The 26,155-nt window shown below is 36.7% G+C and overlaps 1 long non-coding RNA gene across 2 annotated transcripts in view; it reads right to left on the bottom strand.

Moving 5' to 3' along the window:
• Positions 1–24,553, bottom strand: part of LOC123379908 — a 113,482-nt gene extending 88,929 nt beyond the window's left edge. For both annotated transcript variants that reach the window (XR_006584943.1, XR_006584944.1), the window contains exons 1-2: positions 23,031–24,553; positions 2,536–2,605 (exon numbers count right to left, since the gene is read on the bottom strand). This is a non-coding gene — a long non-coding RNA (uncharacterized LOC123379908). The remainder of the gene's footprint in view (positions 1–2,535; positions 2,606–23,030) is intronic.
• Between the last annotated feature and the right edge of the window lie 1,602 nt (positions 24,554–26,155).

Genomic DNA, 26,155 nt, shown 5'->3' with positions numbered 1-26,155 from the left:
GAGTACCATATTACCACATATTAACAGAATTAAATTAATATGCTTAAAAAAGGGGAAGGTGGGAGAAAAGCGATGGGGAAGGATTAACAGTGAAGTTGGAGATATAGTTTTAGATTTATTTTTGTTATTTTGTTATTCTAGACAACAAATTGGAGAATTCGTTAAATAATATGGAATGCATGTTACATTTTTAACTTCTTGTGATATTTGAATTTGTGTTCATATCATATCATAATCATTTTTATGGTGTGTCCAGTGGGGCAAAAAGGACAACATAATTACAGAGATCTTTTGTCTGGCATAATTATTTAATTTTAATCCCAAATGATACTTTGGAAGATTTTGAAAAGTTTATAAAGAACCAGTACTGAACAAGCACTCTTTTTTGGTGGAATAAGTGGTGCTACTCTAATGGCAATCGCAATAACTCATGAAGCAAAACATACAAGTTCCTCCCCATATTATTTGAATCGTGCTCAAGATGCTACAGGAACGTCTGTTAAGAGTAGTCCCCATGAAGCTCCACCCACAAAAAAAATAAGCATCCAGGTGCTATACTAGATCAGAGGAAAAAAATGCCATGGGTGGGCTGAAGTTAGCTCGGTCAGAAAAATCTAAGTCATACTCTAAAAGAAAAGAAAAAGGAAAGCGTTATCAAGCACTACGATTAGGCAGTATAATGAGATAACAGAGGAAAGAGAGTAAAGTTAAAAGCTGAGAATAAGTATCAAATTATGAAGCACATTTGATATTTATCTTAGAGGCTATGAGTACCTGAGAATGCTCTCTCTAAACAGGTAGCATTTGAGTCACCACCTTTCTTAGTCTGCTTGTACTTCCATAAAAAATACGATAGACTAGGTAACTTAATAACAGAAATTTGTCACAATTATGGAGGCAGGGAAGTTCTAAATCAAGATGCCATCAGGATAAGTTTCATTCTGACGTCTCTTCTCTCCGCTTGTAGTTGGCTGCCATTTTGTTGTGTGTTCACTTGCCTTTTCCTTGGTGGGTGTTCATAAAGAGAAAGAAACATCTCTCTCTCTCTCTCTCTTCTTGAAAGACCACTAGTTCTATCAATTTTTATGACTTTATCTTACATAATTTACCTCCTGGAGACTCTATCTTAAAATACAGTCACATTAGGAATTCAATATAGGAATATGGGTGGGAGAGGGGAGCACAATTTATTTCATAGTATCACCTGAAGAAAGAGAGAGTATACTATGAAAGACTTTTACAGAAATGATATTCTAGAAAGGAGAGATGGGAAGAACAAAAACTTAAAGGTACAAATGAGCTGATGTGTCCCAGGGACAGAAAGAAAGCCTGTGTGGCTGGAGAAGAAAAAATATAGAGAAGAAATAGAAAGGTATATAAGGTCTAGTACATAACCATGCCAAAATTACAATGGGGCTTATAACATAGTTATCAGGGTGTTTGAAATTTATTCTAGGTTGATGAAAGCTATCAGAGGGTTTGATCTAATCTGAGTTAAAAAAAAAAAAGAAATGCTTTGTGGAGACTTGTCTATTAAGGGAGTAAAAACAGCAGCACAAATATCACTGAGTTAGATATTTTGCTTACAATCAATCCAATATATGATAAATATACTTCGACTGAAACTTGATTTTAGAAATCCAGTAGCTCTAGTATCATTGAGGAATCCATAAAATGATGTCATTTTTAAAATGATAAAAGGATTATATTGGGCTAAAAATACATTGGAGTACAGTAGATGCTTGTGAATGCACACCAACTTATTTATGATTTGGACATTGTAATGAGCTTTTAAACCTCTTGTCGAGGAGGTTGCTCAATTTGGGCATGTTTTATAGACCTCTTGACATGGTCCTGCCATTTAGTAAAGATTCCTAACTTTTGGGAGGTGGAGGGTTGACTTTGGGGGAAGTATAAGCCTACATTCTTTCTTCATATCCCTAAGGAAACTGGAGATGGTACTCAACTGGAACTCCCTTCCAAACCCAAGGAAGAACTGCACCAAAACCTTCTGAAATACAGGATTATCTTTCAAAAACTAGGATCAGCATCTAGTTCTAATTGGATATATGCTTATCTGCAGCATAGGTTGATCTGTAGGAAAAGAACACTGTAGACAAAGGACTGTGCACTCTTATGAGACAGAGGGAGGACAATTACTAGTTCTAATCCTCCTGCCTTGAAGAGGTAAGGAAAAGTTATTCTACTTTTGCTTACTATCCTCTGAGTTAGAAACCTAGAAATGGGTGAGATCAGTGTCTATGGAATTGTTGGAGCTTGAGTCCATTTGAGAATGTGGCGTGATGTTACCATGTGGGATACATACGATATAGCCCCATCTCTAAAGGAATTGCCAAAGCCTAGGAAGATGCTCACCAACAAGGCTTATTAGGGCTTTCATACCCACATCCAGCCATAGAACTATGTATCACCATTGGGGTCCATATGAGGAATCAGCAACTCTGCCTTTTCTCATTTGTAATTATCCACAAAATAAATAACATTTATTACTAACATGGAAGATAACCTACTCACCAAGGGTGGTGTCATAAGACATCTTCTCTTCTTTTTTCTCTTCTTTTCATCCATAAACAAGAAACAAGCCCTGGGAAGATGGAAGGAATTGAAAGAAAATAAACAACCCCATGCCTTCAGTTCAGAGCTACAAGTCTCAGCTGTTGTAAAAGGGATTATTAAAAAGATTAATATCGAATTGAAATAAAATTGTCTACACTAAATTCAGGATTCATGTTACCTTTGAAAAAATGGAATTGAAGTGAAATTTATTAAGGAAACTCATTTCCCACTAGCAAAGTAGATTTGCCATTGTACGGTTATTAGCAGATATACAAAAAAGTAAAGCATTTTTATGTGTATCCCTCCAGTTGGCTGAAACACCTCTGTGAAATCAGTTAGAAGGATTTACTAAAGTGTGATTCATTAAGCACTAACCATCTTCACTCAGCCCAACTGCAACCTTCTGTATCTATCAATTTTTGCAAGTGGTATAAATAGCATAATCATGTATTGTGTAATGGCCTGAAGGTATACTGCTGAACTCTTTTTGATAAAAAGGAACTGACTTAAAGGAAAATAAGTTATTATAAAGAAAATGCAGTCGCAAAAGCCTTTACCTGATTATTGAGCAGAAACACAATTGCTCAGTAAGAGGACTTGAGGGTTACCATTTAGCCCTCTTGTGGCAGGCAAATCCTTCTGCTCTTGAAAGATTGTGATTCATTCAGTTCTTACGCTTCTCTCACATCAGTGACTACGGACACAATAGTAACAACTCCTAGCTCTAAAGGCCTAAATGAAGAGGGTAACAGCTTGGAATGGTTTCCTCTTTCAAGGATTAAGTTGTAAAGGGAAGTGGGGAGGAGAAGGAAGGGGCCACGTATGGTGTAGACAGACAGCACACACTCCTCTATTCCTAGGCTGGAATGCAAGAACTCCATCTCAAAGAAACCTGAAAGATCCTTACCAGGGCAAGTCCCTGTTGTGTAAGCTTAATGGTCTCAGAAGACACATAATCAAGAACTCCTTAAAGGCACAAAAATAAAACAAGCACTCCAAGTGTTAAATGCAAACAACACACAGGAAATAATTGAAAAGATCTTTAAAGTATTTTTTTAAGAATTTTACAAAATACCCTATAAAGATTCATTCAATAAGTGGGCAATTCTAATCATTATTTTTCAATTAAAGACAGAAAAGAAAGAAATCTCACCATAGGACAAATAATGCTGTCAGAGACCTATGGCTGTGAAAATGAAGTCAAGGAACATACAAATCTAACAATGGCTTTGTACATTCATTTTAGGATTTAGAAATAATTAACTGTTAAGGCATTGCATCTCACCATTTAAAAATATATTTATAGGGGTGCATGGGTGGCTCAGTCGGTTAAGCATCCAACTTTGGCTCAGGTCATGATCTCACAGTTCATGAGTTCAAGCCCCACATCGGGGTCTGTACTGACAACTCGGAGCCTGGAGCCTGGAGCCTGGAGCCTGGAGCCTGCTTCAAATCTTGTGTCTTCCTCTTTTTCTTCCCCTCCTCTGCTCTCTCTCTCTCTCTCTCTCTTGCTGTCTCTCTCTCTCTCTCAAAAATAAAAAAAAACATTAAAAAATACATTTATATATTCTAGATTTCCCCTAAAGCATAAGTAAAAGCATAAAATCATGCAGTGGGACATCACCAACATTGTTTATATTTTACCAGTATAAATCAAATTATTAAGTCATCATTCTACTGATTAAAAATGTATGTCTTCAACTTTCCTAAAATTTGAAAGATTATCATTCTGTTCATTGTTGTTAATAATAATAAAAATTACAATAGAATGGATAGCCTTCTGCATAAAGTAGCTTCCAGTTCATAACCAAAAGAAAAGATAAAGCCTTGGATAGTATAAACATTTTAAATAACAAGATGAAAAGTGAGAAGTGATAGGAAAAATCATTGGGGAGAAAAATTTTAAGGTTGAATTGCTTTTCTGAGTCCATTCAGATTCCTAAAGAAATTGTTTTCAAGGTAACCTTTGGGAAGCACTGCCCTAGTAATTTCTTCAGTGTCTTCTGTAACTACACTCTCCATGTAACTGAAGAAAATTTCACCTACTCCAGATGATTTAGGTCAATTAGATGTTATAAGTTATTTTGTTATTTTCCCAAAGAGCCTCAATCCTTCTAACACCCCAACCTTTGGTACCTCTTCTCTCACGTATTTCTAGTTGATGAATTTATTTTTTTTTTCAGTGCAGAGATCCCCAGGATTGAATGTGCAATGTATTCCCAATGCTCTTACCAGAACTTAGTAAAGAGGAACTATTACCTTCCTACTCCCTGATATGATTGCTCTCTGTATGAAGTCTCAAATTGTATTAGATTTTGTTGCTGTATAATATTAGATTGTAATGCCTCCTGTGCCTTCCGTGTTCACACATACCTTACTTCAAATGTAGGATTTTCAGGAACACTAGCTTTCAGTTAATTCATTTTATGTGTGTGTGTGCATCTGTGTGTGTTTCTTTATGCTGTTAAAAGTTAAAGTGACTTTATTTTAGATATTATATACAAACATTTCTAGGAAATAGAAATCTTCTCATGGTCTCTGGTGTTCTTTCCAAAACAAAGATGGCAATTAGTAGACTGCCCATGTCTCCTTATATGATGACAAAGTCATATTAAATGCATGTTAATTTATCTTACTTGCTCATTTACCTGTTTAATTTCAATCTCCCTTGCTTAAAATTATAAATTTATTAAAATATATACTCTCATAAAAGTTTTATACTCACTCCTGCTATTTCCTCAAATAATCCTCAAATATTTCTTTTTTTTTAATATTTAAAGTTCTTAGAACAATACCATTTGCTGGTTTATGTTATCCATAAATTTATCCAAGCAAATATGGTCTATTATTATACAGATAGTGTGTTAATACTGATAAAACAAACACAACTAAGACAAATCTCTACCCTCAATGAAATTACAAGTAAGAAAGGTTTCATGAATACTATAGAGTAATTCTTTGAGATACTAATTGTCTTTTTCCCCAGCTCTTGTAAGACATCTCCATTTTAGTTTTCATGATACATATCAAATTACCACAATCAGTGGCTAAAAAAAACACTTATTATCTTACTATTTCTGTGCATCAGATATCTGGAGTCAGTGTAATTAGGTTTTCTAGTCTGAATTTCACAGTAATAAAACCAATGTCACCCAAACTGTGTTCTCATCTGGAGCTCAGGGTCCTTTTCCAAGTTCATTGGCTATTTTTAGAATTTGTTTCCTTAAAGTTTTAGGATGGAAGTCTCTATTTTATTGATAGGTGCCAGTTGAGGGTCCCTCTTATATCTCACATGGCCTCTCTACAAGATGGTAATTTGCTCATTTAAGTTCAGTAGAGAATCATTTGATGCAGCTTTAAATTTCTCTGGTTTCCCCTGTCTTGGACCTCTAGACCTTCCTGTAAAATGTCTCATCTGACTAGGTCAGGTCCACTGACACTCAAGGAGACACATACAAGTGTCCACACCAAGGAGAAGGAAACATGGTGCCATCTTAGAAATTTGATGGCAACATCTTCATCCTAATAACGTTGTTAAAGGCTTTGTTTTTGTTTTTGTTTTTGTTTTCCTCCTCTCAAGAACTTGTTAACAAACTTAGTGTTTGAGGAACAGAAGCAAAATTGGTAGGCATCCAAAATTTATTACTAACCAGACTCCTAGAACAAATGGAATTAAAAACTCCTAGAAGGCAAAAATGCTAAAGTTCAGAAATGATGGAAATGTGTCAACTTGAGAAAAAAACATTTTTGAGTTATTTTCCTGAGGCAAGAGAGAGAGTGGCTATGTGGTTTCAGTAATTATTGAGAAATGTCCCAGAGAAGCTATCAGGTGATTAGCCTGAATGAATTATTAATGGAGACTGGATTTTAAACATCAGGCTTCCGGTCTCATCTAAGATACTGCCATCCAAGCTTGACAGAGACCAGTAGAACCTCTCTCAATGAAAATATCAGCAGTCATGAGGGTTGATTCAGGAGAGAGTTTGTCCTTGAGTGCGTTTGATCTCATGAGGATCTTTCCTGGCTTTAAGAAGAAAGTTCCTCTTTAATGGTCCTAAAATTGGATTTTTCCCTGGACAAGAAGTTGAGGGCTTAGAACAGATGATCTGTCTTCAAGCTACAGACATTTAAAAAATGAAACAAACACTATTGCCACTATATATTATACAGTAAAATCACCCCTATCATATAGGAAAACCAAAAACATTATAACTCCATGTGATAATGGCTATAATAGATGTATGCATAAATACTTGTGAATACAGAGAGCTCTGTCTAAATAAAAATGGAGCTAAAATATATTCTCCAGAATGAAATAATAAATCTTAGTTTTAAAACTAAGAGGAAATTAAGGGATAGATAGAAGGAATCATGGTGGACGTGGAGGTAATGAGGTGGGCATGGGACGGTCTTAACATCCAATTTCTTTATATTTCAAAAAGATGGAGCAAGAGGATCATATGGCCAATGGTGAAACTAGAATCAGCATCCCATGTTTAAGAAGTTTTCAAGAAACACTCGGTCCAAAAATAACTTCTATCAAAGGATGTTCTATTTAACCACTTTGCTTTTCCTTTTTTCTTTTCTTTCAGATTTTGAAAGGTTTAAGTGTTGAAGCCTTTCAACTATTTCTTATTAATATGTACCAGTGGGAGATATTGTCTTATCAATAAACATGTTAATTGGGCTTAGTTGACAGTTGAGAGAGGAAGTTATATAATGGGGGTCACAAATGCAAAAGCCCTCTAGGGCCATGCTGTTAACGTAAATGAGAAAGCAGCCTAAATCCAAGTATAATACAAAATAGGCTTGAAGAGCTTCTGTGAACTGGGGACTACCTAACCTTTCTGAAGGGGCAGTTTCTATTCAGCATTCAACAATCACTGCTGTGTGAGAAGGCAGAATTAACAGTCCCAAAGTTTCCATTGTTTCTAAGAAAAGTTGCAAATCTAGATTAAAGTATAGGTAATGGTTGTTGATATTTTTAGCATGTTTCTGCAGTGCAAACATCAGGCAAAACATCTAACTATATAAGACTTGGAACCAATAGTGTATAAACTCATCTATAAAGCAATAAAACATAATGTAATTCTCATGAGTTGGGAGACTGATAGAAGAGTTTAGAATATGGTTGGCAAAGGATAAGCAGTCTGAAAGAAAGAGAGATTGATAAAGAGAAAGGAAAGCACCAGAAGTAAAGTTTACAGACTCTAAAAATGTGCCCAATGCTGCACCTGCTAAGAAAAAAATTAAAAGTTTATTACATCATTCATTGCAACCCAACTTTTCTATACCAACCTGTCAATGGATCACATTGCAATTGTGTCAGATAAGTGACAGTAAAATCTATTTAATCTCAGATAAAATCTAAACACGGTATCTGTTGAAGTGTTTCATAGGCGCTATCTCATCCCCTGAAAAGAACAGGATTGGGGTATTGGATCAACCAAAAATGCTTAAATGCATTCCATTCACTCTGTGTGTGTGTGTGTGTGTGTGTGTATGTGTGTGCGTGCGTGTGTGTGTGTGTGTGTCTGCCTGCATGCACACATGTTTATCTTCAATTTTCAATTCTCTTAGGAAAAAATTCAAACCTTTGCTTATGCATAAAAATAATATAAGTACATTATAACCTTGTCTCTTACTATGTTATGTTTGTGGATGCTACGAAGACAAAGCAAATCATCTGTGCTTTTAACTGCAGTCCATTTTGGCAGCCAGAGTAAAAGTGAAATTTACTTTCTTCTTCCAAAATCATAGGAGAATGTGTTTGCCTAACTAAACATAATTCTTTAAATTGTACGCATTATTTGATTCATAGGATTGCAAATCAGAGGAACTACCAATGTTAACTCAGATTTGTTGAAAATACCAAAAAATGTAGGGCTACATAAGTAATATCCAGTTGGAATTATAGTATTTGGGCTAGGAAATCATAGTGTGGTAGAGTCCCCTCCCTAAAGAATGTGGTAAGAAAAGACATCAAGATAAAGGAAGGCAACCTAGCTAGTGACATCCCTCAAGATCCTGTAACATTAGACTACCCAGTCAGACTGTATGTCCATATGTTAGCCATATATGGGAGACAAAGAAGTTGACAATGCACAAAAGACTATTCCCTGTGGCATTTGGGGCTCAATTTTGTGGGTATGAACCCGACTGAGCCAGTGCTGGCACAAATAAAGTTGCTTCCGAGAACAAAGGCCTCGGTGTCAGGACTCTCTATGCAAGAATTCTGCTACAATAGTTTTCTTTTGCAGAAAGTGACTGTATTTTTTTTAATTATATGCAGGACTTTTTAGAAAGGTCAGAGAAAGATGATTACAGGACTTCCAGGCTGGATCCTGAAGAAGGGAACATTTAGAGAGTTCCATTCATGTCAAAGATTAGACTGTGCCAGTTTAATCAGCCATCTCACTTTCTACAGCACATTTATTGCTTCTGCTACCATAGATGATGTTGAAACCCTACTTAGTTTAATGCTTTCTTCTCTCACATCGAATCAAATATGCATCTCACTGGTGGATAAGAGAGCCATCTATTTTTAATACACGTTTTAGGTAATATTATTTTAATAAATTACATATAAAGTAGAAGGAATATGCTGATGATGTATAACTGATTTTATTTGTGTGCTTTGTATATGGGGGCAAGACATATATTAAAAAAATGGTAGCAGAAATGACACATTAACATGAACAATTTAAAAAGAAATAGGGGTGCCTGGGTGGCTCAGTCGGTTGAGTCTGACTTCCACTCAGGTCATGATCTCACAGTTCCTGATTTCGAGTCCTGTGTCCGACTCTGTGCTGACAGCTCAGAGCCTGGAGCCTGCTTCGGATTCTGTGTCTCCCTCTCTCTCTGCCCCTCCCCCACTTGCACTCGGTCTCTCTGTCTCAAAAATAAATAAACATTCAAAAGAAACAAAACCACTCTAAGAAACAGTAAATTACTTTGATTAGATTATTAGAGTTTCTGAGATCATCATTTTTCAAAACATAGGTTCAAACAACTGAAGAGGAGCAAAGGGAGACAGGGAAAATTCCCAAGGAAGTTAAAGAATGACTCTAGGGGGGCTGGGTCTGCAGAAATTCGGCACTCATTTATCTGTCCAGTACTTTTCTTGTTACCTCCATGTTAGCTGTGGGACTCCCCAGTGTGGAAACAGATACTCAGACCTCCAATCCCACAGACATATTGGGGATATTACAAATAATAACTTAGGTAACTTGGCTAAATTTCTGGCTTTCAGACTCTGCCTGCTTTCTTTTGACCCTAGGTAGACAGCTTGATAGAAATTATAGCCCCAAGCAATGAATGTCCTCAGCTATCTTGCACTCATTTTACATGGACAGAAGATCCATGCTCTAGCCCACTATGTGAAAGTGACTTTGGTCACCATAATCTCAATGGGGAAATTTTAATTAACAATTATGCCACAGAAAATGAACTCCTAGCCTTTTTTTTTCTTTTTTTGCCTCAGGTGTTGCCATCCAGCTGGTCTCAGGCATTAGGCCTACTACCTTATTGAGTTTCTGTTTTATTTCTGATAGACTGGGATGTTTAACTTATTTTGGAGTATAGTCTTGTCATTTTTTTCCTTTTATAAATAATTCATCTATTACTACTCTATGCTGAAAGGAAGGGGAAATTTTTAAACACATTTCAACAGCATCTGACTAAAAGGTTAACATGCTTTTATGAGAGGTAACTGCAAAGAAGTTCATTTCCTTTGTTGATAACTTAGAAGACTGACTTGAAATTTATGAGGATTATATCAGAAAAATGTGCCTTTATGTTGTTAACTGTAAGATGGTTTCTGGGCAAAATACCTTGTTTTTTTTTTTAATTTTTTTTTCAAACGTTTATTTATTTTTTTGGGACAGAGAGAGACAGAGCATGAACGGGGGAGGGGCAGAGAGAGAGGGAGACACAGAATCGGAAACAGGCTCCAGGCTCTGAGCCATCAGCCCAGAGCCCGACCCCGACGCGGGGCTCGAACTCACGTACCGCGAGATCGTGACCTGGCTGAAGTCGGACGCTTAACAGACTGCGCCACCCAGGCGCCCCCAAAATACCTTGTTAAAACTAGGCTCAATCTGTAAATAAAAGAAGCTTAACATAGTGTGTTATAGTATATACAATGTTAGAAACACTAAACTTCCCTATAAAGTTTGTTTCCACAATATTAATAGTATTAAGAATCAGTGGTTAGCCATTTAAAAATTTAAACATGCCCTGTGGCAAACACTGCAGGTTGCATTCTGCTCTTCCTTGGTAAAAGAATCTTGATATAGTTTTGGATACTAATGTGCTCAGGTAGAAAACTGCACCTACAGGCATCCTCGCAGGTACTGGTGACCATGTGACATAATTCTAAACATTGAGATATAAGCATAAATCTCCCGAGTCAGGAAGATTCTGGGAACGCATTTTCTTTTTCCTGATAAAAGGAAAAGAGTCATCAACCATCTTTACCATTTACCCTTTCCCTTTGTGTCTGATGCAGAGTCTCATACCTGTATTGTAGCTGCCATCTTATTAACACGGGGAGAAAAGACAAGCTAAGAATAGAGGAGAAGAAAGACAAAAGGAGACTGGGACTACAAGGAGCAAATCCAGCCCTGTAATGCTAACCTTCCCACTACTTGTAACACGAGAAAGACCAACCTAATTACCCACTTGTACCACTGTTAGCTATTTCTTGTCAGGTTTTTATTGCAAGCAGCTGAACTCTATCCTAATTCCCCTATGCTTTTATTATAATTAGTACACGTAGGACCAAGCTTTTATTCAATACCCTATCTTTACATATAGCTTATGCATATCATTAATTTTACTAGGATGATAGTGTCAATTTTATGCATAATTGCAATCACTATTAAAATGGTCAGATATATTTAATATCTATAAATATTCTTGTCCAGAATACAAATGCAAGTAAATAATAGGGCAAAAAATGATCATTTAATGTATATTGCTTTCTTTACCTCAGATAGCATGATATCAGAGAACAAAGTGGAGACAATGAGGTCCACCTCCAGATCTCTCTTCAAGGAAGGACTTGCTGCAACCAGCCATGTATCCTCCTGCTGTGAGATCCTTCAGGGACTGCCTCATAGCCAGCTGCAGAGATCTCATAGCCAGCATAGTCTCCATCCATGAGAGGAGTCATATAAAGGCCCATGATCTTTGGTTCAACACGGAACAATCTGATGGGCTCCTCATCAGACGGATCAAGGACATGTTGGGCCTGTGCTGCAGCTTGACTTCTCTCTCTGCTCATTAATGTTTCCTCCCCCTTTCTTCCATTGGTGTTGATCCCTCATAATCATCTCACACCTTAAACTCCATCTCAGCGTCTACTTCTGGAGAACCCAAGTTGCAATAGTTGGCACTGGGAGTAATCCAAAAAAGCAGGTGATGAGATTTTAGAGTTGGATGATTCACTACCTGGCTGGCAGTGAGGACCCTAGGACCAGTGATAGATGGAACACAGAAGCCACGGGCACAGGATCGCAGTCCAATTCTTAAAACTTCACCAGTGATGAATTGTGAAACTATTCCTGTGTTTCTAGTGTATAACATGTGATGTGTTACGCATTAGAAATGTATTGGAGATTTAGTGGCTGTAGGGATAAGGAATCAGATCACTATTCCTAGGGACCACTGGTGCTCTAGTGAAAGACAATGAAGAACTGAGGGTAGGTGACAGGGAACTTAAAACCAGCTATGAAACCCAGAGTCCTCTTTACAAGCAAGAAAGCTGATCTCTTCTGGTGGGAGGGCAGAGGACAGAGGGCAGGGAATGTTAACCATAAAACTGGATAGGAAAGAGAGAGGTTTTTGACTTAAGGGCACTCTTCAAGAGACAATATTTAGCGTCATGAAAAAGACCCCAAGAAATTTACATTTATACCAGAAAATGGTGTTAATTCATTACTTGTATGCCTCTTAGATGCATGGAAAATTGATCCTAAATTTCACTGAATGAACTGAAATACCAGAACTACCATTGCAAACACTAAGGGTTGGGATGATAAATTTGGGGGAATGAGATATGCTTCATAGTGTAGACTATGTGTGGTCAGAGATAAAATAGGTAATTATGACTCCCAGTGAGACCCAGAGGTCACATTATTTACCCAGGCCATGAGAAATATTCTGGTAGAGAGGTATCAGCATGAATTAAAAAGTTTAGTGATGGCTCTCCTTTGTTGCCCAGGACTGGTTGTATGTAGGATGACCAATTCTCCTAATTTTAGTACTGAGGACTCTACATCCTAGGAAACCATCCAGTTCTAGAAAAACCTAGAGTTGTTCACCCAAGTTGATATTAGACGCTATTACAGAACTTAGTTTAAAGATAGCATGGGGATGATAGAAACATTAGAAGCCAAGTGGAGGCACTTAACTTCCAGAAGTTAGAGGGGGATCACAATTACTGTAACAACATAACAATGTCAAAGTTACACCCCATATATTCTGAACCACAGAGTTATGGGGATGTTTAATAACATATAGCATCACTGAGACAAATAACAGTAGCTGACAAGGGTAATAGTAAGCAGGAAAAAAAGAATGAATGACTGGATTATTGAGGGCTGTGACCCCAATAAAAAGTTATGATTCCATATATGGCTCCCACAGTTGAGCCATTTGACCACCCTGGAATCCATCAGCTGAAGATGTGGCTGGGTATTCAGGAAGAAATATCCTACACAACACAGCAAGTATACAAGATAATGGTTCCGCCAATCATTCTCTCAAAGGGATGTATCACCATTTAGACAGCGAATTGTGCATTCAGCAAAAGGGGGTATCCAGATCATGGAAACTGATGACACTGAATCTGAGAGGCCATTGATAGCCAGAGATCTGAAGCATTATCACGGAACCTTTAAAGTGCGACTACATAGGGCTGGAATAACAAAAGGAGTCTTGAACAAAGTCTGGTTTACACTGCATACCTTGTTTGCAAAGACAGCCAATCATCACTTTCCTGGTACCCAAATATATAATTGGGACTGACATACTTGCAAGTTGGCACAATCCCACACTGGGTTCTTACTCCATAGGACACAGGCTAACCTAATAAGTAAAGTCAAAAGGAAGATTTTGCAATTATTTATATCCAGCCAAGACAGTAAATCAAAACTAATACCATCTTCTGGGCAAGGTTTTAGCAGAAATTAGTGCCACCCTTAAGAATCCAAAAGGATTTGGGACAGTAGTTTGTCATATCTTTATCTGATTCACCAGAATGATTCCTGAAGAAAGAAGATAGACCCTGGAGAATTGTTGCAGACTATTTCAAGCTCAATGAAGTCATACCCTTGACTACAACCAACATGCTAGATGCGGTATTTTTGCTAGAGTATATTAGGAATACTCAGACACATAGCATGAGCCATTGATTTGGCAACTGAACTCTTTTCCATTATTATCAGAATAGAGAAACAGTTTAGCATTCACGTGAAGCAGAGAATATATATTTTTATTTTTCTCCCAGACTATGTTTATTTTCTGCCCTCTTTCATAATATAGGACAAAGAGACCTGGACTGTCTGAATAGTTTGTTGAACACCAAATAGATCTTACACTGATGACGTATTGATTGGGTAGGCCGAGTAAGAATTGGACATACTAAAGGTCATGGCAAGACACATGCACTCCAGATATCAGGAGATTAGTCCTGTGAATACCCAAAGGGTTTGTCATATCCATAATATTTTTAAGGGTCTAGTGGTCCAAAGCATGTCAAGACATAATCTCTAGAGCTATGTCCACCACTGCCACTGGCAGCTCTAGGGTGTCCTTGTCCCTGGATGAATTGCTTTCAAAAGATGGTGCCTAGAAGCCTGAGGAGGAGCTGGAGAAGGAAGATGATGAGGAGCTAGATGAGACTGTTGGAGAGACTGTGGAGTCTTATGAAGATGGTCCCAGAGAGAGTCCATTCTGCAGAGGGAGCTACTTTGGAACTCCCCCTTTGTAGCCCAAAAAATGTGTAGGTTTTCCAGGGAAGCCTTGTGGATTGGGACCATTTCCTTCATGGTCCTGGTTCTTCCTGTTGTGTTTGGGATTGAGAACTTGCAAATGGGGCAGTAACAACAACTGTAGTAAGGGCAGATACCTAGCAGGGAACACGAGGCTCTCAGGAGGAATGCTAGGGGCTCTACCTTCACTTCCTGGAAAGATCTAGATTATTACTGCTATATGATTTGTCTTGTTGGGGCCAGTTTGAAATTTCAATAGTGTTTGAACTACTGATTATTTTTTAGGCTATATATATATATATATATATATATATATATATATATATATATTTTTTTTAATTTTGGCACATTGATTTATCTAAACCTGGTGGGGAGAATTCTCCCCAGTTTCTCACTGAGACTACCAACTTGCGACTGTGCCCTCCACACTGTCCCATTTCTTCTGTCCTCCTTCTGATACCAGAGTATGGCTCTGCAAATGGTTACTCCAGCTCTGGCCACCCTACTCCTTTCACTAAATAATTAATGACCAGAAGATCTCAACCTCCCATTGTGGCATAGGAACTGATGCCACTGGGAAGGATGTACCCGTGAATATTTTTGTTTTCAAGTATGGAGATGTAGGAAAGGGACACACACACAATATGAAATGCATAATGTGTTACAGCTGTAGTGTAAAGTGTCACTGTGAATTTCTATGTTGAAAGGAGGGAGGGCTGGCAGCAGTTTCAAACACAGGATGAGGACTGTGGAGGACAAGAAAGGAGTTCATTGCCTTTGCCCATTTTGGCTAATAGACCTATATAAGTGTCCAAAAAAGAAACAAAAAAGTATGTGCTTATTTTTTTGTATTTTAATATTAAAAATAGGGGTGTCTGGTGGCTCAGTAGGTTAATGTCTGACTGTTGGTTACCACTTAGATCATGATCCCAGGGTTGTGGGATCAAGTCCCTCATCAGGCTCTGTGCTGAGCATGGAGCCTGCTTGGGATTCTCTCCCTTTCTCTCTCTGTCCCTTCCCCACGTCTCTCAAAAATGAATAAAAAATTTAAAACAAGCTTCAATAAAGAGATCCTGTTACAAATATATATTTAAATACATATATATATATATATATATATATATATATATATATATATATACACACACTTATTCCAATGGGAAAAAAAGACATAATCTCCACAGTAAAAGATAAATTAGTGCACTTTGCATGGCCAATTGCAAAGTAGGAAGCACAATTTCCTGTGGACCTTTTCATATTTTAGAAACAATAAATTTCACACACGGGAATATGCTGTGGTCATAAATCCGGCATGCAAAAGGCTTCCAGCTCTGAGTGGGTCTTAAAGCAGGAAAGACCTTTGGAGTAGATCTAAGGTGTGGTATAAGCATCCCTGTCACTGGGCCTTATAATCTGGAAGACTTTATGAAATTGATAGTATCAGTGGAGGGAAAAGATTCCATGTGGAGTATGTAACAAGTCATATTAAAAGCATTATAGGGGCGCCTGGGTGGCGCAGTTGGTTAAGCGTCCGACTTCAGCCAGGTCACGATCTCGCGGTCTGTGAGTTCGAGCCCCGCGTCGGGCTCTGGGCTGATGGCTCAGAGCCTGGAGCCTGTTTCCGATTCTGTGTCTCCCTCTCTCTCTGCCCCTCCCCCGTTCATGCTCTGTCTCTCTCTGTCCCAAAAATAAATAAAACGTTGAAAAAAAAATTTAAAAAAAAAAAAGAAAAAAAAAAGCATTATGTCACAGACCCTGAATTTCTGAAGCAAGGCCTTGCAATCTCCATAAGAGAATTATATGCCTTTTGAAAAACAACTCTTACATGTACCTAGGCCCTGGGAGGTATGGAAGAAGACTTGACCAGGAGATACTAAATGAATATGTGGCTGGAGCTAGTATTATGAACAGGGTCCTGGAGATCTACCAAGTCATGTGGTCATGAAGGTCTAGCAATAATCTATTGTAAAATAAAGTGGTAAAGGCATACATGAGAATAAGCAAGACAAGAAGTCACAAGCAGTATGGCATCTGCCACTTCTACAGCAGCACTGTTCCTTCAGTATGTGCCTGCGATTTTATGGAAGAATTCCATATGACCGGCTAAAGGGAAAAAACAATGAAAACAATTTAGTTTATATATAATTGGGTGCTTGGTTATTTCAGTATGTGGGTGTTAATGGACATTGACAGAAGTTTTATAGGCCCTTCTGTCTTGGGCAACCCAATCCTGCCATAATGAATACATGAAGAGAGTGGCCACACTGATAGATATGGAGGCTACCAATGGCCAACACGATGAACCCATACTTACACTTATCAATACTGAACCATCTACTGCTGATGTCAAATGTACACCCTGCCAACAATAGTGAAAAGTGCTAAGCCTTTCATACAGCACAGTTTCTCAAAGACAGATAAACTTCATGGTTTAAATTGACTACATTGGGACTTTTCCATCCTATAATGATACTTTATTCTCACAAAGATTGTCATATATTCCACCCATGATTTGGTCACCTTCTATGACCATAGAGACCAGTCAGCAGTATGATAGCATGTGAAAGTGTTTGCTTTTTTCCATGTGGAATCTTACATAAAAACATGTCTGACCAGGGAAATAATTTAATAGGTTGGGTGAGGGATCATGAACAGAAAATAAATATATTTATTGTATCATGTACTTAAAGTTGTTACAGCATTGTCATGGCTGTTGAAGATATAACTGAAGTGTCCACTCAGAGACAATACTCTGTGAGGATGTTTTGCTATCCTCTAGCATGCAGTATATTAATAAAATCAGAGAACAAAAAAGTAGTACTCTATCCTCAAAAGGAAAAATACATGGCTCTGGTAATAAGAGATATAAATAGGAATGGGCCCATTTATCATTATCTCCAGTACCTACTGGGAGGTTTTGTGCTTACCATCCCAACAACTCTGAACTCTGGTCTCTAGTGAGACAGAATAGAAAATCTCAGCCATTTATGTCTGACATAGGACATTTTGATGGGCAGTAGTCATTTGAGATTTCTCAGCTAAGTTGGCCAACACTATGTAGGCTTATATCATGGCTTAAATTCTTCCTCTCCGATCCTTCCTTTCACTGCTATTTCTTAATATACATCTTACATCTGAAATTCTACCCTAGTATCTTCTGGAGAATCTAACCTGTTACAGAATGTTCAGTAATATTTTTGTGCATGAGTAAACAGAAAATCGAGTTGTTACAGGCATCTCTGTGGTGCAAATTGTGAAAAATGCTGTGCATTATACTGAAGGTGCAGTAGAGAACCATAGGCTGAACTTTGCTTATGAGATGACATGGCTTTTCCAATAGTCACTGTGGAATATACAACTGTATATCATAGGAAAAGAATGGAGGCATGAAAATGAAGGATGAAGAAAAATAAATAATGAGGAAATTGTAAGTATAACCCTGGAAGGCTTATTAAGAAGACTGTTCTTGTTTTAATATTTATTTGTTCAATTAGCATCCTGGAACCTACAAGCTCAAGAAGATTTGCTTATACCTCTCATGGCTTCCTATAAAGTTATAAAAAAGTGTAACAGTTGTGATTAATCTAAAGGGCACCAGTTGCTTTGAAAGTAGTAATAGAGCTATAGCACCATTTCTCTTTACATTCCAAGTCCTAACATCCCTTTCTTTTTTTAATTTTTATTATTTATTTATTTATTTATTTATTTATTTATTTATTTATTTATGTGTTTATGTTTTTTTTTTTTGCACCTGGGTGGCTCAGTTGGTTAAGGTTCGATTCTTTTTTCTATTTATTTATTTACTTTTAATTTATTCATATATGCGAGACAGAGAATGAGCAGAGAAGAGCAGAGAGAGAGGAAGACACAGAATCTGAAGCAGGTTCCAGGCTCTGAGCTGTCAGCATATAGCCTGACGTGGGGCTCAAATCCCCAAACCAGGAGATCATGACCTGAGCTGAAGTCAGATGCTTAACTGACTGAGCCACCCAGGCACCCCCAGATTCTCTTTTTTTAATTAATCAATTTATTTATTTATTTTTATTCTTATTATTTTTTTAATGTACATACAAGTTAGTTAACATATAGTGCAACAATGATTTGGGGAGTAGATTCCTTAATGCCCCTTACCCATTTAGTCCATCTCCCCTCCCACAATCCCTGCAGCAACACTCCGTTTGTTCTCTATATTTAAGAGTTTCTTATGTTTTGTCCCCCTCCCTGTTTTATATTATTTTTGCTTCCCTTCCTTATGTTCATGTGTTTTGTGTCTTAAATTCCTCATATGAGTGAAGTCATATGACATTTGTCTTTCTCTGACTGACTAACTTCACTTAGCGTAAAACCTTCTAGTTCCTTTTCAATAAATCTTCTGTTGTGGGGTGTCTCGGTGGCTCAGTCAGTGAAGCTCAGGTCACGATCTGACAGTTCGTAGGTTTGAGCCCCACATTGGGCTCTGTGCTGACAACTCAGAGCCTGGAGCCTGCTTTGGATTCTCTCTCTCTCTCTCTCTCTCTCTCTCTCTCTCTCTCTGTCTCTCTCTCTGCCCATCCCCCACTTGTGCATTTCCTCTCTCTCTCAAAAATAAATAGAAAAATAACTTAAAAAAGAAGTTTTCTGTTGCCTTTTTTGAGGTCTTTGCTTTAAATAAACGCCTAGAATAATTTTCAGTTGAATATCCAGTATCCATGTGTTATAGATTGTCCCTCACACTATATTATATGAACGTTCTGTATGAACCTTATGAAGCTACAGAGGTACTGCAAAGATTTTTTAAAAACACTAAGATAAGCAAAATTCAAACTCTCTTCTCCCCTGTCAAAGTTAATTTTATAGTCTCTTTTCCCTTCATGTTTCTACTATTAAAAAACAAAAACAAAGATTAAACAAACCACCATTGGAAATTTTCCAGGCTTCTCTCTCTTTGCTTTTCATCTATTCCCTTACTTCTCTGAATATAAAGTTCTAATAAACATATTTTTAATTTTTTATTTCTATCCACTTTATATTTTGTTTTGATTTTACTTTTTTGAGGTATTGCTAACATACAGTACATTGAGCCAATTATAGGAATGTGGCTTGATACAAACTTATTTTTGTACACACCAATGATATGGAACATTTTCAGAAGGCTGTCATTGTGTCACAATAAATAACCACCCAAAGGTAGCAGATTTTCTGACCTTTATCATCATAAATTTTCTCCTTTTCTCTCAATTTCTTTCCCACCTGCTTTTCAAATCTTTTCACTTTGTGTTTCATTCTAGTTAATATCTTCCTGTCCACCTTTTTCTTTCAGCTGTCTCTATTTAACTTGTCCACTTAGGTTTTAGTTTTAAGAATGTTATTTTCAATTCTATGAATTCTAATTTATTATTTTACAAATAGTCTTGTATTTGATTTGTTTTCTTCAGAGTCATTATGATCATTTAAATCTGTATTACTTATGCAGTGAGTTTGCCTACACATGTGTTTATATTTCTGGATCCAGGAGAATATACATTCTAAATAAGTAGAGTCTTTATCTATCTTGTTTACTGATATCTCCTTTGACTAGAACAGCTGTAGGTCATAGAGGGACTGAAGATCTAAAGATCTTTACCTCCTTTCAACTGCTGGTATATTCTCTTGACTTGGACCTCCTTGCTTTCTTCCACACCCAAATCCATTCTGCAATGCTGCCAGAATCATCTTTGAACACCCAGGTTACTTACTCTTCTGTTTGAAATCTTTCAAGGACCTTCCACTCCTCTTAGAATAATGACAAAGCCCCACATAATTGATTTCTGCCCATTTCTCCAGCCTCACTTCCTGGGCTCCTTGTACCATATTAGTGACTTTAAAATCCAGTAAAATACCACTCCCCACATGTTGAGTAATCTTGTCTCTTAATCACCCTTATGACTTCCTAAGCAGGGCATCTTCCACTACTATATTCTTAGAATTCTCATTAGCAATTTTTTTGAGAAACCCTGAAATACACAAAGTTGTTTAACTTTTTAAACTAACACTTCTCAAACTTATCAATTATAGTCCCTTTTGTCATGGAATATTTATTAACATCTCACTAATAATTTACAAAAGATACTCTATTTCCATCTATAAAACTGTACAATTTTCAGCAGTCAGTGTGGAAAGAGGTAGATGTGATTCCATAAAGTAATTCAGAGATCATATCTACAGGATATATTAGAATATACTTGACATTCTTATCAGCCATCAATAATAAATATAGTGAAAAAAATAGGACTTGAAAGCCTTATGTATTAGAATGATTATAATATAATTTTTGGTGAAATTTTAATGCACACCCCATACACACATATTTTTCCCCTCATTTTGGCTACAAGTTCTCTTAAAACCCCTTTTGACCTTTCTGCTTTTTGCTTATTTTGAACTGATGTCTTCTTTTTAGGACCTAAGGCCCTAGAGAATGTAGTGCGTATTTGGATTCCTCAGAGTGACTGAAATCAAGTAGAGTACTACTGATATTATTGATAAAGTTAAAAAACAAAGCATCATGCTGACATTTGTGAATCACCATTGCCAATAGACATGTGTAAAGGTTTTCTATCTTTAGCAGAGGAAAATCATGATATTGTGCTTGCTGTTCAAGGGAGTTATAATTTTTTTTGCCCTTTAATAAATAGCCTATTAAGGATAAAGAAGCCTGAGTTTTGAAAACTTTTCTGAAGTAGGTGATTATTATCTCATGATGAATATCATTGTTTTGCTGTTTCTCATGATTTACAGTTGCTATCATTTCTTTTTTTAAGAATATCTACAGTAAAGCATGATGATGCTCATAGTAAAAAAGATATGGGGTATGGATCCTGTTTGTTTTGACATTCTTCATGAATCACAAAACATCTTTGGGTGCATGGGTGGCTCAGTCAGTTAAGATTTTGACTGAAGCTCAGGTAGGATCTTGTGGTTTGGGATTTTGAGCCCCATGTAAGGCTCTGTGGTGACAGCTCAGAGCCTGGAGCCTGCTTCAGATTCTGTGTCTTCCTCTCTCTCTGCTCCTCCCCTGCTCACACTCTGTCTCTCTCTCTCTCTCAAACATAAATAAACATTATTTTAAAAAAATCATGAGGGGCACCTGGGTGGCTCAGTTAGTTGAGCGTCCGACTTCAGCTCAGGTCATGATCTCGAGGTTTGTGGGTTCGAGCCCTGCGTGGGGCTCTGTGCTGACAGCTCAGAGCCTGGATTCTGTGTCTCCTTCTCTCTCTGCCTCTCCCCCACTTGTGCTCTGTCTCCCTCTGTCTCTCAAAAATAAATAAATGTAAAAAAATTTTTTTAATCATGAAACATCTTATTATCTCTCTCTTCCTCTACTTCCTCAAACTTGAAACTACTTTATCTCTTGTTGATGACATTTTGTCTTATCTATTCATACATATGAATCTTTCTCCCGACTTCATATTATACTGGAAGCACTCTATATTCTCCCACAGAAGCCATGTTGATTCTAATACATTTCTTATACCTAACCTCTTAAAGACTCACTTACCTAAGTGGAAGGAATAGAAGTGCTTACTGTCACAGAGAATTTAGATTGACAAGCTACTAGATTGATAAAGCCAGAAAGAATGAAGGGGGTCATGCAGGGCCCAGAGCAGAAACAACATTTATGTTTTCTCATCTTACTAAATCCCATTTTTATTTATTTTTATTATTTTTTTAAGTTTCTTTACTTATTTTGAGAGAGAAAGAGAGTGAGCAAGAGGGGAGGGTTAAAGAGAGAGGGAGGGAGGGAGGGAGGGAGGGAGGAAGGGAGAGAGAGAGAGAGAGAGAGAGAGAGAGAGAGAGAGAGAGAGAGAGAATCCCAAGCAAGTGCCACGCCATCAGCACAGAACCCAATGTGGGCCTGAAACTTACACTGTGAGATCAAGACCTGAGCCAAAGTCAGACACTCAACCAACTGAGCCACCCAGGAGCCCCATAAATCTCATTTTTGTAAGTGGTATAAACTGGATAACTACCAATCAGATGTGCAAAGGCACTGATTTTTTATTACATAGCTAAATTTCCCTTAGGGGTTACTCATTTCTTTTGGCAACTACGGTGAGATAGTTAATTTTAATTTAAGGATTTATTTTCTTTCTTTCTTTCTTTCTTTCTTCCTTCCTTCCTTCCTTCCTTCCTTCCTTCCTTCCTTCCTTCCTTCCTTCCTTCCTTCCTTCCTTCCCTCCTTCCTTCCTTCCTTCCTTTCTTTCTATCTTTCTTTCTTCTTTCTTCAGGTCTAAATCTCCATACCTTTTGGACAAGCTATATAATCTAATTCAAGGTCTAACATGATTAACGTAATTCAAGAACTAGTCATGATTAGAAGCTTCGTTTCTGAATTTTTACTATATTTGAGAGTTCTTCCTTTTTCTCCTCTATCCTCTATCTTCTGGACCATCACCTAGAGGAAATAGGGAAAAGTCAGAGGAACATACTGTGGATACATACCATGGTGATAGGAGATCCACACCTGGTCTTGGGGTTCTTCGCTGGCTTTCTCTACTAATGTTTCCATCAAATCTCAGCTATGCATAGGTGGTGCCCAGAAGCTCAGTCTCTGCTATCTCACTTGCTCTCATTCATTGCCCAGGACATTCAGTGATTCCTCTGTAATATGACATGTGAGTGAGGCTTAGGAGATCTTGACTGGCAGCTGCTGTCAAGCTAGCAGAAGGCTAGCATCTTCATGAACCTAGATAACTTCTGTATCTACTCTAAGCTAACCATTAGATCAACCACCTTGCCATCGTAGTACTCCCCTTGATAAAAAAAAAAAAAAAAAGAATTCTGGATTTATCATAGGGTTTGCCATATAGCCGACTACAAGTGGGAAGTGGCCAGTCTCATAGTATCAAGAATCATCTTATGTTACAGAAGTGATTATTAGGTGCATTCCTAATTTTGTGGATTGACCTAATATTTCTCACATGTCTCCTATCTACTTTCTTTTTCAACTCTTTTCTACCTCTCTTTCAATAAGAAGCTTTTCATTTAATTATTTTCATGGCAAAGCAAAACAATTGGCTCTGTTTCTTCCCACCTAGGAATAGAGTAGGAGACAATGATTGACACTTGTGTAGGGCTCCCCTCAACTTTGCCTATTCTGATATAGTGTCCTGATATAATATGCTAATATAGAACATCCTCACACGTTCCTACACAGGCCATGGATGATGGAAGTGGGAAAAATAAACCAAACATTCATTTCATGTCCCATGTTGTGGCCACATGTAAATACTTCCACGCTCATCTCTATTTTACACTCTCTGGACATAGTTAACATTTTTCATCTTCTGATTTACTTTTTACCATTGAAAGAGCAACATACTCTAGGAAGCCTACTTCCAAGGCAATTTTTTTTTATTTCTTACAACATTTACTATTCACATGGATATATCTTTCTTATCAGCTCTTATGTGTTGAAAATCAAAATGAAAAGTTTAATCAAATGCAAATTGGACTGAAAAATATGAGTATACAATTATATCTCCCATTGTATCAAAACAAGAGTTGATAATTTGTTCCTCTTGGCAAGTTTTAATTGGAAAAACTGTGTGCTTAAAAGTATATCACCCTTACAATGTATCAATCATTAGTTCTTTATGGTGTATTTTCTTTTTTTAAATGCAAATATTGGGGGATTTTTTAATTGGTTTTCCTAAACCAATCTAAAAGGAACTCTTAATTCAGCAAAGAGGGACAAGATTTATATTGAGAACAAGTAACTATTGCTTTCTATTTTGTAGGTATTTGACTTTAATAGACTCTTGATTGGAGTCTGGCCTTGCAGAGAGAGAGCCTCAGGGAAACTAAAATTATAAAGAATAATTCTTTGTATACCAACTACCTTGAAGAAAAGTGAACTTTTTACACCAAAACCTCAACTCGAAACTTCATGGAAAAACATAAAACTGATGATTGAAAACTAAGAACATCAATAAATCAATAATATCAATGAACTCCAAGGACTATTGCCAGTGGCACAAATTATACTGCTAATGGTAGACATATTTTTATGATTACTAATAGTGCCACCTTTGTCATAAATTAAGTTCCCCTGTGTGTGTGTGTGTGTGTGTGTGTGTGTGTGCGTGTGTGTGATTGTGTCCACCTTTCTATTATCTTTCTTTGGTCTATTTGTCTATCCTAGGCTTGAAATCCTGTAATACAAACTCTCAAACTCTATTTTTCAAAAGTATCTTAACTATGCCTTGTTCTTTTAATTTCTGAATACATTTTAGAAATGACTTCTTAAAGATGTTCATAACAGCTTCATTCATAATAGTCCAAAACTAAAAATAACCTCGGTATCCATCAATAGAAGAATGGCTAAAAAAATACAGTAAAATCACCCTATGAGAAACTACTCAGCAACAAAAAGAGATAAACTACTTATACACAATGACCAATATGAATCTCAAAATCATTGTACTGAGTGAAAGGAGTTTTACATTAAAAAGTGCATGCTCTATGATTCCATTTATATTAATTCTAGAACAGACAAAATTAAATTATGGTAAAAAATTTAAATGATTATCTTTGGAGGAAAAAGGAGTTGACTAGAAGGGGCCATCAGGCAATGTTCTACACCTTGGAAGGTTTTAGGGCTACACAGGTCTATGCATTTGTCAAACCCACTAAACATTCTCTTAAAATTTGTAAAATTCATTAAATGCAAGTTTTCCATCAATAGAAAGTTGCATATAAAAATTAGAGGAATTGTACTAATGTCTATCATTTATTTCCCAATGCTTCCAAAATAAAATGGATTGATGGCTAGCAAGAGGAATGTTTAGAGTTATGTAATAAAACAAGTGTAGTAAAGTATTAATAGAATCTAGGTGCTGAGTATGTGAACATTTGCTATGAAGGTATTTTTACTTTTCTATACATTTAAAAATATTAATAACAAATTATAGATAAATACCTAATTTTCTATATGTCATGTTAGTTTCGATAAGTTGTAGTTGTAAGTTTCTCTAGGAATTTGTCCCTTTCTTTTAAACTTTCAAAGATATTGTTATTAGCTTTATCCAAGAATTATTTAATATATCATTAACATATGCAGAGTCTAGAGTGACTCTAGAGTGTCATTTAGTCTTTTAAAAGAGTCATAAATAGCTTTGATAATTTTTATTAGGTGATTTCTTTATATAATTTTTATTAGGTGATCTCTTTATATTTTACTACTCTTTTCTATGTGTATATATTTACTTATAAATATGTATAAAGTTTATTGATTTTGTGTTTTAAATTTTTCTAATATATGTATTTAAGGCTACATGTATCCCTCTCTGCTCTGTTTACCTTCCTACTGTGTGTAGATGTTGTATTTCCATTATTTTAAACAATCAGTTTAAAATAATTTCATACCTCAGTTGGGTTTTTTTTCATTTACCTTGAGTTGCTAAAATCTCTATCTTGAGATTGAAACATATAATGGATTTCTGGTTATCTGTTCATTTAACTTCATTCCTGTATTCCATTTACTCGTAATTATACTCACTAATTTTAATTTTGTCTTAATTTTAGTCAATATATTAATTTTTAGAATTTCTACTTAGTACTTTTTC

This window comes from Felis catus, chromosome C2 (genome assembly GCF_018350175.1).
Source record: "Felis catus isolate Fca126 chromosome C2, F.catus_Fca126_mat1.0, whole genome shotgun sequence".
In the NCBI taxonomy this organism is placed as follows: domain Eukaryota; kingdom Metazoa; phylum Chordata; class Mammalia; order Carnivora; family Felidae; genus Felis; species Felis catus.
The sequence above is the reverse complement of the archived record's forward strand: the minus strand, read 5'-3'. Positions and strand labels throughout refer to the sequence as shown.